This window comes from Falco cherrug, chromosome 2 (assembly GCF_023634085.1).
Source record: "Falco cherrug isolate bFalChe1 chromosome 2, bFalChe1.pri, whole genome shotgun sequence".
NCBI lineage: Eukaryota > Metazoa > Chordata > Aves > Falconiformes > Falconidae > Falco > Falco cherrug.
This window is the reverse complement of record NC_073698.1, coordinates 113,675,323-113,684,997: the sequence shown is the minus strand read 5'-3', so window position 1 is coordinate 113,684,997 and position 9,675 is coordinate 113,675,323. Positions and strand designations below refer to the sequence as shown.

Genomic DNA, 9,675 nt, shown 5'->3' with positions numbered 1-9,675 from the left:
TGCTTTAATGCCATCGGATTCCTAAGAGCTGGAGAACTCTCAAGTGCCACAGTCTAGGGTAAATCTCAATAAACATTTCTCCTGGAGCTCCTGCGGCTGCTCATACTGATCATGTGAGGTGCTTTGTCTTGCACACCCTACAGCCCCATCCCCAAAACCTTTGAGAGAAGTTCTCCCATTCCTATCTGATAGGTCTAGGCAAATCCAAGCCAGTCTTCCAGTCAAATTCTTTCCAGTCCAGGTCACACAACTTCCCTTCCACATGAGCAATCCTTTCCATTTTTCCTCCTCTGCTCAGAACTGTGTGATCATCCTTGCATTAAGAAAGATACCTGGAGAAATGGCTTCATATAGTTAAAAAGAATTATTTTCCACTCTGAAAAGTGGACCCACATGGAAACTCCAGCAGAGGAATGACACGAGATTATCTTTCAGCTACTGAAGTGATCTGAAATAGTAGCCTGCAGCTGTGTGAGCAAATAGAGCAGCATTACAGGAATCCACGCAGAGGTCAGTGGTGATCTGTGGAGTGGCATCTGGCCCGCTTTGTGCAGGCAAGCTACTTGGTGCTGCGCTGGGTGGGAGCTCACATTTTGTTTCCAACTGCAACAAAGCTGTGAGATGCTTCATCTATGAAAAAAGAAGAAGATGGAGCTGAAGAAACTTAATGTGATGCCAACATTAATATTGTCTGGCCTTGGTAATGGCCAGAGATCTCCAGAGGTGGAAATTTCTGGGCCTTCTGCTTTCTTTAGTCTTCTGCTGTTAACCCTGTGTCCAAGTTGCTGAACTCAGCTGGTGGCGGTCAGAAATGCGCTGCAGCATTTCCCATTGTTGGGACAGGTGGTGACGCAGTAAGTGTGGTTAATATGGAGAAATTCATTCTCGACTGGGTTGTGAGCTGCAGTAAAGGAGAATGGGGAAACAGCAGAGGAAACCCACCACCTGTTGAACCTTAAGCCATCTTATAGCCCTCAGAGCTCTGGGACTGTTTGAGGCTTCTTGCATCACATACAGCAGCCTCCGAATTGCCCAGCTGGGTGACAGGCTGCCCTCTGAGCTGTACCACCCGCAGCTTTGCCACAATCCAGGCTAGACTCCTAGTCTGCCTAGTAGTGGCGGTAAAGATGAGCTGCTGGGGAAACTTGGTGTCAAAAAGGAAGGCTAGTCTCAGCTGGTGAAGTTGAAGAACAAGAAGTTCAAACCTCCTGATGTCCCTTCCCACCTGAATTATGCTATGATTATAAGTTGCTGGGAGTAGATGGTCTGTAGCAGGTCAAGGTCAGTGCAGCTGCTTCTGTACAGGTAAATCATACCAGCGTACAGGATTTCTTCAGCATATCAAGAAAAGTAGTAAAAGGAGAAATTATTCATCTTATTTTTAAAAAATTCCTCAGATTAAGCTATTTAGGAGGACGAGTGGCCTTGGTTTGAGGAGGAAGCTTTGTTACAGATCATGAACAGGTAAAAGGAAGGAAATTGCTGAAGTAGTTTACCAGCCTAACACAGAAAAGCATTAATAAAGGGATATGTCCCAATGCTGTTTAAAATATATAGTAGTGACCTCAATAGGGACAAGAACATGACCAAATTCACAATTAGCACAAATGTATCTATCTACCTATGTATGTATCTGGTCAGTAATATTATACATTGGCACATATGCCCCACAGCATCTGTAACATTCCTAATTTGAGGGGTCAGATCGCTCACTGAAGAAGAGTCTTCTAGGTTTAAAAATACATGTTATTTCCTTTTCTAGGTACAGATCTGTCAGGGTAGTGTTTTTGTTTTGGTTGCTTGAGTTTTCCTGGTTAGAAAAGCCTATCAACACTTATTTTCATGGCCAGCTGTTCTCAACAAGACAGACCCCTAAAAGATGGGGTACCTGCATTCCGGATTGATTTGCTTTCTTCTGGGAGATTATGCCGTGATTAGAACTCCCTTGGCAGAGGATACTTTGTCCCCAGGCTTCACATGGACTATCCTTGCCCTCTGAGTTCCCCTTCCAGTTAGGGACCAACTGTTGAAATGCTTCACAGATCGACATCTTCCTTGTCATGTGCCAGGGGATTTCTGAGGCAGTGCTGAAAAGCCATCTCTCCTGCTCTGTGAGACACCATGCCCTGAGTTGCGTGGGGGCTGTAGCCTGGGTTCATGTGATGAAGAAATCTAAAATGGCCAGGAGACAAAGCAACGTGGTAGCAGGTGGAATTCACGGGAGGAGTATGAGCCGCTGCGCTGGCAGAGGAAGCATATTGAACTTTGCATACTCCAGGGTCCTGAGTAAACTAAACTCCTCACAGAAAAAATGGTAGGAAGACAAGAGAGGCACGATCACCCAAACACAGGGCTTATTGCTGCAGGCAGAGGTTCTGCGGTTTGATCAATACGGGGCAAAAAGACAACGTCTTCACATTGATGAGAGACTGCTCTGCTGGTCTTGAGAGCAAAGACATGGCACAGCAGATGCTCATTTGGTTTTCCTCTCCCTCCCTCAGACCCCAAACAGAGTGCTTTTGTGCATGCTGCCTTGTGGGGGCTGTTGTTTGCCAAGCCAGCACCCAAACCATCCTGGGAGAGCATCACTGGCCTGGAGAGAAATCACCAGGGAGCACGCTGACCGCCCAACAGTGCGGGTGACAGCGGGATCATAATGGAACCTGTGCCTTGGTCCTGTGAGTTTGGGAGTTGAAGATGGACCATCGCTGTCTGACAGCAGGCTAGGTTTGGAAGAGGAACAAGGTCAGAAAGTGAGCATTGAAAACGTGATCATGCCGCTGAGCTCAAGGAGAGAGGAGCTGTCCCTTGAACTGCAGCCTGCTGCGTTCATTGGATTGCTTTTTGGAGTAATGGGTAAGATGATGGATTCCTCAGCTCCTGACTGCCCAAGTACGAGGATAAGGACATAATCGACATCTTTGCTGAGCTCATGCAGTAGCTACTTTGTTTATTTCTGGCCTGACATGCAGGTTTGTGCTGGGGTAGGGTTTGTTTTCACAGAGCCAGGTGGCTCCAGCCTATTGTGCCTGCAGTGCCTTTATGGGCAGAGCGAGCCAGGCTCTGAGTCTCAGCTTCCCCGTCTGGTGTGTGGCTTGTCCTGTGCAAGCGTATGTATTTGCTCAGTGAGTGTAAATAACCAGTCCTGAGGAAGTGTGTCCATCATCTTTGCAAACAGTATTTGTGTGCTAACATGGTTCTTGTGGAAGGGGTGGTATGACCCACTAAAGATGTCTAAGTGTAACTTGGTTGTCCGTTTGTCACAGGCTGGAGGAGGAGAATCTCGGCTGATTCCTGACTGATTTTAAACTTTGAGAAGGTGAAAAATGCATGAAAAGAATGAAACTGAAGCCTGAAAGCCTGCAGAAAAAGCTGGTGCAGTCACACTACTACCAAACTGTGTATTCTTACACAGACACCTGAAGCAGTATTGTAGAGTGTTTCTAGATGCTGGAATAAATACCTAGTGTATACCGAGAGCGTGCCTCGTGTCTGGAGATCCACTCTGCAGTGCACTGTGCTCTTTCATTTGGGGTGTCTTTGAAGTGTTTGTCCAGTCAGTGCCTGAATGTGTTTCATTTTTTTATTGTATCTTAAGGGTAGGTGAAAACAAAGATCCTCACATGTATATATAAGGTGGTTGGATGGGAAATTCTGTTGCAGATGAAGAACAAACCTACGGAGAATATAAAATCAGAAGCCAGCTGTACCTCCCTGAGGGGAGGCAGAAATACTTTGATTGAAAACCTGTTTGGTGGTCACTGCTTGTCCACTACTCAGCCAAATCAGGTGTGTTCAAATACTGAAGTGTGTTGCTTTTTAATGCATCAAGAATTACCAGGAAACCAAAGGTTTTGCTTTATTCCTGCCTGGAGCTACCCGGAAACCGCATAACTGTCTGTCAGTTCATTTGGTAGGGACTTGGGTTGGCTTGTCATGGGCTGCAGGCACCTGGATAGTGCAAGTGGCAGTGACACGTGCCACCCTGCGTTCTGTTGAACGAGGAGGAGATGCTCTTGCCTACTGCCATTACTGTGGTAGCTATTGCAGGCTGGAGCCCAGCCTGGCCAGCAAAACCTGCTGGGGCAGAGGGATAAGGACACAGGTGGTGAGCCTGTCTCTGTGCTGTGTGCCACACCGTTTACAGAGCCCAGTCTGGCTTGTTTAAACCCAGGGTGGGTATGTGTGCAGGAGCAGCATCCCAGCAGCTGCTGGGGCCCAAGGGAAAAACTAAGATTTTTTTTAGCAGGCAGAGATGTTTTCTTTCTGTGCTTACCAGAGCCTGGACACAACTGAGAAGCAATGCTAGGCTGGGGATGTGCCCCATCGCATTGGTGTGCTTCAGAGTTGTCAGCAGGGCCTGAGAGGTCTCGGAATACGGCGCTCTGTGTGCATTTCCTTGACTATCAGACACACCATCTCTGGTTCCCAGAGACCCCTCTACTCAGCCCAGTGATAAAAGCACTTTTTAACACCAAAGCTGCTGTGTTCCCACGCCTGTTGCTGTCATGAGGGAGGCCAGTCTTAAACAATAGCAGAGGAATAAAGAATAGCCTCGCTAATCGATATCCTGCCTAGACGCTGAGTCAGGTGGCAGCTTGGGCCTCTTTAAAATTCCTGCATTGTTCCTGATTTTTCATTTGACTGGGGTAAATTTTTATCTTTAAAGAAAGAAAACACAGGGGACCAACTGTCTCTGCCTGCTCCAGTGTTCCCTTCCCACCCACCCCCACTCAGTTTTGGTGTCTTTGTCCTGTGGCAGTCTCCAGCAGTGAGGGATATAGATACGATTTGCTAGTTTGGACTCGGAGCGGAGTGTGGTGTGCTGCGGTTAGGACAAGGCAGCAGCGGTCTGAGCAGGGCTCCCTGAGTCACACACATCTGCAAAGGCTCTGGAGAAGGCAGTCTTTCACACCTGCATTTCCACATGGGCTCTCATATTTATGTGCTTGGTCTTAAAATGGTCAGAAGACAAGGCAAAGATGCAGGCACAGGTGCCCAGGAAATTTCTCCATAGATTAATTTTTGGAGCCCTGGCAGGATGCTACGACAGTCTGTGTGCAAACAGACATTTGGAAAATTGTCGAAAGCAATATTTGCTGAAACAAACTGCAAGATCCTGTAGCTCAGGCTCCTGAATCCACCTCAGCTGCGCTAAGAAATGTTTTCCACAACGACGAAGGGGCCGGGTGGTTTTCTGTAATCTCTGAATCTCACAGAGCTTGCAGGATCCTGTGTGTGGGTTTCGTTCAGCTCCTGTCATCCCTGAGCATTACCCTGGCCAGGGCTGCTCTCTCCAGCCTGGACCAGGGTGGTCTGTGGTTCTGCCCTTTTCCTTAGCCATGAGCCCTGTGTCAAAGGCTGCAGAGGAGAAAGGTCAGAGATGACCCCCAGGATTTTACTGAAGGCTGGGGGGTCCCTAGGAGATCTTTGTGGCTCTTTAGCACTGCTTGCCTCCTGCTGAAAGGCCTCAGCAGAGGGGGAAAGCGTGGTCCTCACTGTGTGGCTGGGCAGGAACTCTGGGAGCTGGAAAGGGAACTGGTAAGGGTTACATTTGCATGTGTAGATATGAGATAAGAGCTGACCTACCCTTCACCCCAAACTGAACTCCCTGCAGCTCAAACAAGGTAAGGCTTGTGAAAATGCTGGGGGGAAGCCTGCCAGACTGCCTGGGGCTGAGAGCAGACACTGAACGACCATGACCATCTGTGAGGAGCTTGCTACATCCCTGACTAAACTGCTTGAGGACTGGTGGCACATAGGAATTGGGAGCTGAGGGTGCCCATCAGGAGCCAGGGCACTGGGGGAACACGGAGCCCCCCGTGTTGCCCACACTTGTAGGTTACAGCAGCCGTGGCTGCTCAGAGCCACTGAGGAGGTGCTGGCACAAAGGGCCCCCTGATACCCCTCTGTCCCTCCCCACATATACCAGTATGGCTGCCCACCTCTGTGGGACGCTCCTGCTCACTGTTCTCTGGCACCTTTTAGTTCAGGGATTGCATTTTGTCCCTTGTTGGGGGCAGGGGTGTGTTTAAAAAATAATGTAAAAGAGAAGAATCCAAAGCAGGACAAACCCCTGAGGCTCCCAGCGTGGTACTTGGCAGAGGCACCATCCTGTCTTTGGACAAAGCCTTCGTCCTGAGGAGTGGAGGGAGAAATAGGAATTACAGACAATGGAGAAATCATTTCAGATTAAGCTGAAACGGCATCTAACTGTTGCTTTCAGATATCCCCACAGCAACATGCGTTACATGTACTGTCACAGCCTCTTCCCCCTCTGCAAATATAAACAGAGTGATACCCACAGCTAAGTGGGCTTAGGTGGAGCTCCTGCACTGGGAACCTTTCTTCTGGGAAAGAAACATCTCCTTTGAATGATATGCCTGGGTCTTTAAGTCTCCTGGGAGCCTCGGATCCGTTTTGCACAGCAGGGGAAGCGGTGCCTGCCAATGCAAGCATGGCACGGCGTGGGAGGGCTGGCCTGACCCCACCACGCTCGCAGCACTGAACCCTGCGCGCCTGCTCTGCTGTGCTGCCTGCAAGGTGCACGGGTGGGATGTGGTTCGGTATTGAATCTCAAGGAATTGGGAGAGAATCTTCTCGCCCCGGTATCTTTATGAAGACTAGGAAACAGAAAGCGTGGGTATCTTAGAAGGTGTTTTCCAGCAAGCACACACCAAGAAGAAGCCGCTCTCACTTCTCTGAATGTAAATCCAGGGTGCCAGAGGACTGGCAAGATGCAGCTTGCCTGGTTAAATGCTCAGTGCATCTCACCCTCACACAGGCAGGACCTCTCTGGAGGTGGACCGAGAATTTCTTTCAGACCTGGGCTTCTGTGGGGAGGCTGCTGGTGAGGAGTTCATTCGCACCAGCTGGGAAAGGGGGCAGCTGTGATGACTACACCTGTCCCATGGGAATATAATGGAGTCCTTTAGCTCATTGCAGTGGTTGGGGAGGTTTGCTCTGTGTCAGGGCCTGTTAGTGGTGCACTGGTGAGTTGGTTGCTCTCCAGAGCAGTGTTGCTTGAGACATTGAGCCTCAGCTGTGGTAGCGTGGGCAGCGGAGGCATCCTTGGTACATGTGTGAATCCTTGTTATGTAGGTTGTGGAGGAGACTCGGGAGTTTCAGGTTGTTTTGGAACACTCTGATCACTGTGGCTGCTTGGGCTATTTCTGCTGTTGCTATGTGGAGTTAATGGTCACCATGGCAAGGATGGAGCCAGGATGTTTGGGCTCTAACAGCATGTGTTGCCCTGTGATGTGGTTAAGCCTACGGCTTCCTGGCTGCTTGTGTGGTTCCAGCTCAGGAACTGCTGTGGTTGCACAAAAGAAATAAACTTCTTATGTGCTTCTTCAACTGCCCCTCAAACCTTGGTGCAAAAAGGCTTAGGTCCTAATCGAGCTGTTAGTCATAGCAGGTTTCCCAAGCCTTGGGGCTTGCCTGTGCCGGGGGCTAATCTCTGCGGAGTGTAAGCCAGGCGTGCTGCTGGGGGCTCTGCTCTGCTCCAGGCAGCACATGTGAAGGCTTGCCTGGGAAAGCAGGCGCTTCAGGGGGCAGATCTTTCCTTTCTGGGAGGGAACGGTGGGGAGGAACTGAAGCAACCAGGCTACCTCTCCATCAGTGTGTTTGAGCAATGAAAAATCTCTTTGAATGCTCGCTAGGGAACCCACCAGGGTTTCATAAGAAAATATTTGTGCTCCGCAGGCTGATGCGGTGACAGCTTCCAGCAGAGATGAGCTGGCTGGCTAGACAGGAGGCTGCGCACCAAAAAGAGAGGGCAAAAGGTGCTGCCTGCCAAAGCAGCAGCTGGGAGAAGGCGACTGGACTGCACAGCGTCAGCGCACACATGGTCGGTGGGGAAGCGCGAGCCCAGCTTCAATCCTTGTCAATGGCACCTCGTTGACTTTTAACGCTTCCTTATCGTGTCTGCCCTCACCTCGTAGCAGCGCTGATAAAATGCCATCGCTGGTGTAATCTCCTGAGCAGCTCTGCGGAAAACCTTGCAGAGCATGGGAGGCTGGATCGCCTGCAGCCAGCAGCCAGCGTGGGACTGCGGTCCGGAGCAAGGTAACAAAGAAATGGCCCTAACCTGAGACAAGGCGAGGGCACGATAATCTCCTAGGCTTATGGAGCACCAGGTGTGCCGGTACGACTCGCGTGGCAGCACATGAATTTTGTGTTAGAATAGGGGTTTGCAGAAGTTGGGACAGCTGTTACTTTTCAGTACCTAGCGGAGTTGGAAATGTAAGCCATCTGACGTGATTGTAGCGTGTTAGTACCCAGGGCTATAAACAACGGAGTGTGATAATGGGAAGGAATGCCCGGGGGGGTGTGTTGTTGTCTTTCTTTTTTTCCCAGAAATAACTTATTTCTCTCTCTTGGGGTATTAAGCACCTAAGTAGTTCTTCTACAAATCTTAATCATCGCTAAAAGAGGATATTATTTTTCAACATGTAACTGCTACCTGTAGGCCTACAGCAATTTTTAAAGCTCTTTTTAATTTATTATTTTTTTTACAGGTGAGCAACTTAAAGTGGTACACTTGGGAGAGCCCTTTTTATGGTTTTGAATTAAGGACCCCTTACTATAAAACGATAAGCAACAACTGAGCAGGTATGTCACTTTTGGAACCTGTAACTGGTGCCAAACTGCTGTACAGTATCTTGCCACTACAGGAGATCAATGAAAACTCGCAAGGAACTGTCTGGAAAGAAGAATTTTCCTTCTGAGTGAGAAATTTGGATGTTTAAGATTGCTTTTTCCCCCCCTTTCTTTTAATTTTTTTCTTTTTTCAAATGGATCCTAGACTTAGTGTCCTTCTTCCTGAATTGGAGAGAAAAGTCATGACGCTAAAATTCCTTGCTGGAGGAAAAGCTTCTGAAGATTTTATCAAAGACCTTACGATCAAGATCCTCCACTTTTTTTGTGGCTGGAGGTTTGATTTCAGCTTCATGGGTCCAACTATTTTAAATGACAAAAGGTGAAACAATGGACTTCTTTAGAGGAAGTAATTGTCATTAACAACAGAAACTTCCAGTGAAATCAATGAAAAGTTTCAATTTGACTTGCTGTTTTCCTCTTCCACCTTATTCAGAAAATAGGCTTATGAAGCTCTCAGCATAATTTTTAGTTCTTTGGCTACAGCTGTACTCTGTGCAATGTTATCCATTGGATGTTACTATCCTGTATCCCTTATATAGCACTTGTAACCATCCCTGTAATCGCTTCCACATGCTGCGAACTTGCAGAATGGAGCAAACTCCTTCTGCATTCCTGTATTCACATGGTCTTTGCCAAGTTCTTCATCTCCAATACTTGCTTGGATACCTTGAAGTTTATTTTCAATATCATAATCCAAAGGTTGTTATCACAGGAATATCTAGTGGTGCCCCAATCACCTTTAGAAGTGTTTTATTTTTTTCCCACCAGCTTTGATCTTCCCTGCGCTTTTGAACTGTTCTTCCCCTCTGCTCTTTTTCTCTTGTTTCTGTCCAACATCTTGTACTAGCACCTCTTTGTTCCAGCATCTTCCCATTTCTCCAGTCTTCCATCATCCCCTACCAACATCTGGAACTCTGTGTGGGAAGTCTGGGCCTTTTCCCAGGACCACCTCTCTTCATCACCCCCAGCACTTCCACTGTTCTCCCTGACAGTGACATCCGTATTACTGCACAT

General features: G+C 48.2%; 1 long non-coding RNA gene across 1 annotated transcript; it reads left to right on the top strand.

Annotated features, from left to right (window-relative positions):
- The first annotated feature begins 7,382 nt into the window (after positions 1-7,382).
- On the top strand, positions 7,383-9,333 carry LOC129735413 (uncharacterized). The gene is made up of 2 exons (XR_008731010.1): positions 7,383-8,067; positions 8,520-9,333. It is a non-coding gene; the product is annotated as an uncharacterized LOC129735413 (long non-coding RNA).
- The last annotated feature ends 342 nt before the right edge of the window (positions 9,334-9,675 follow it).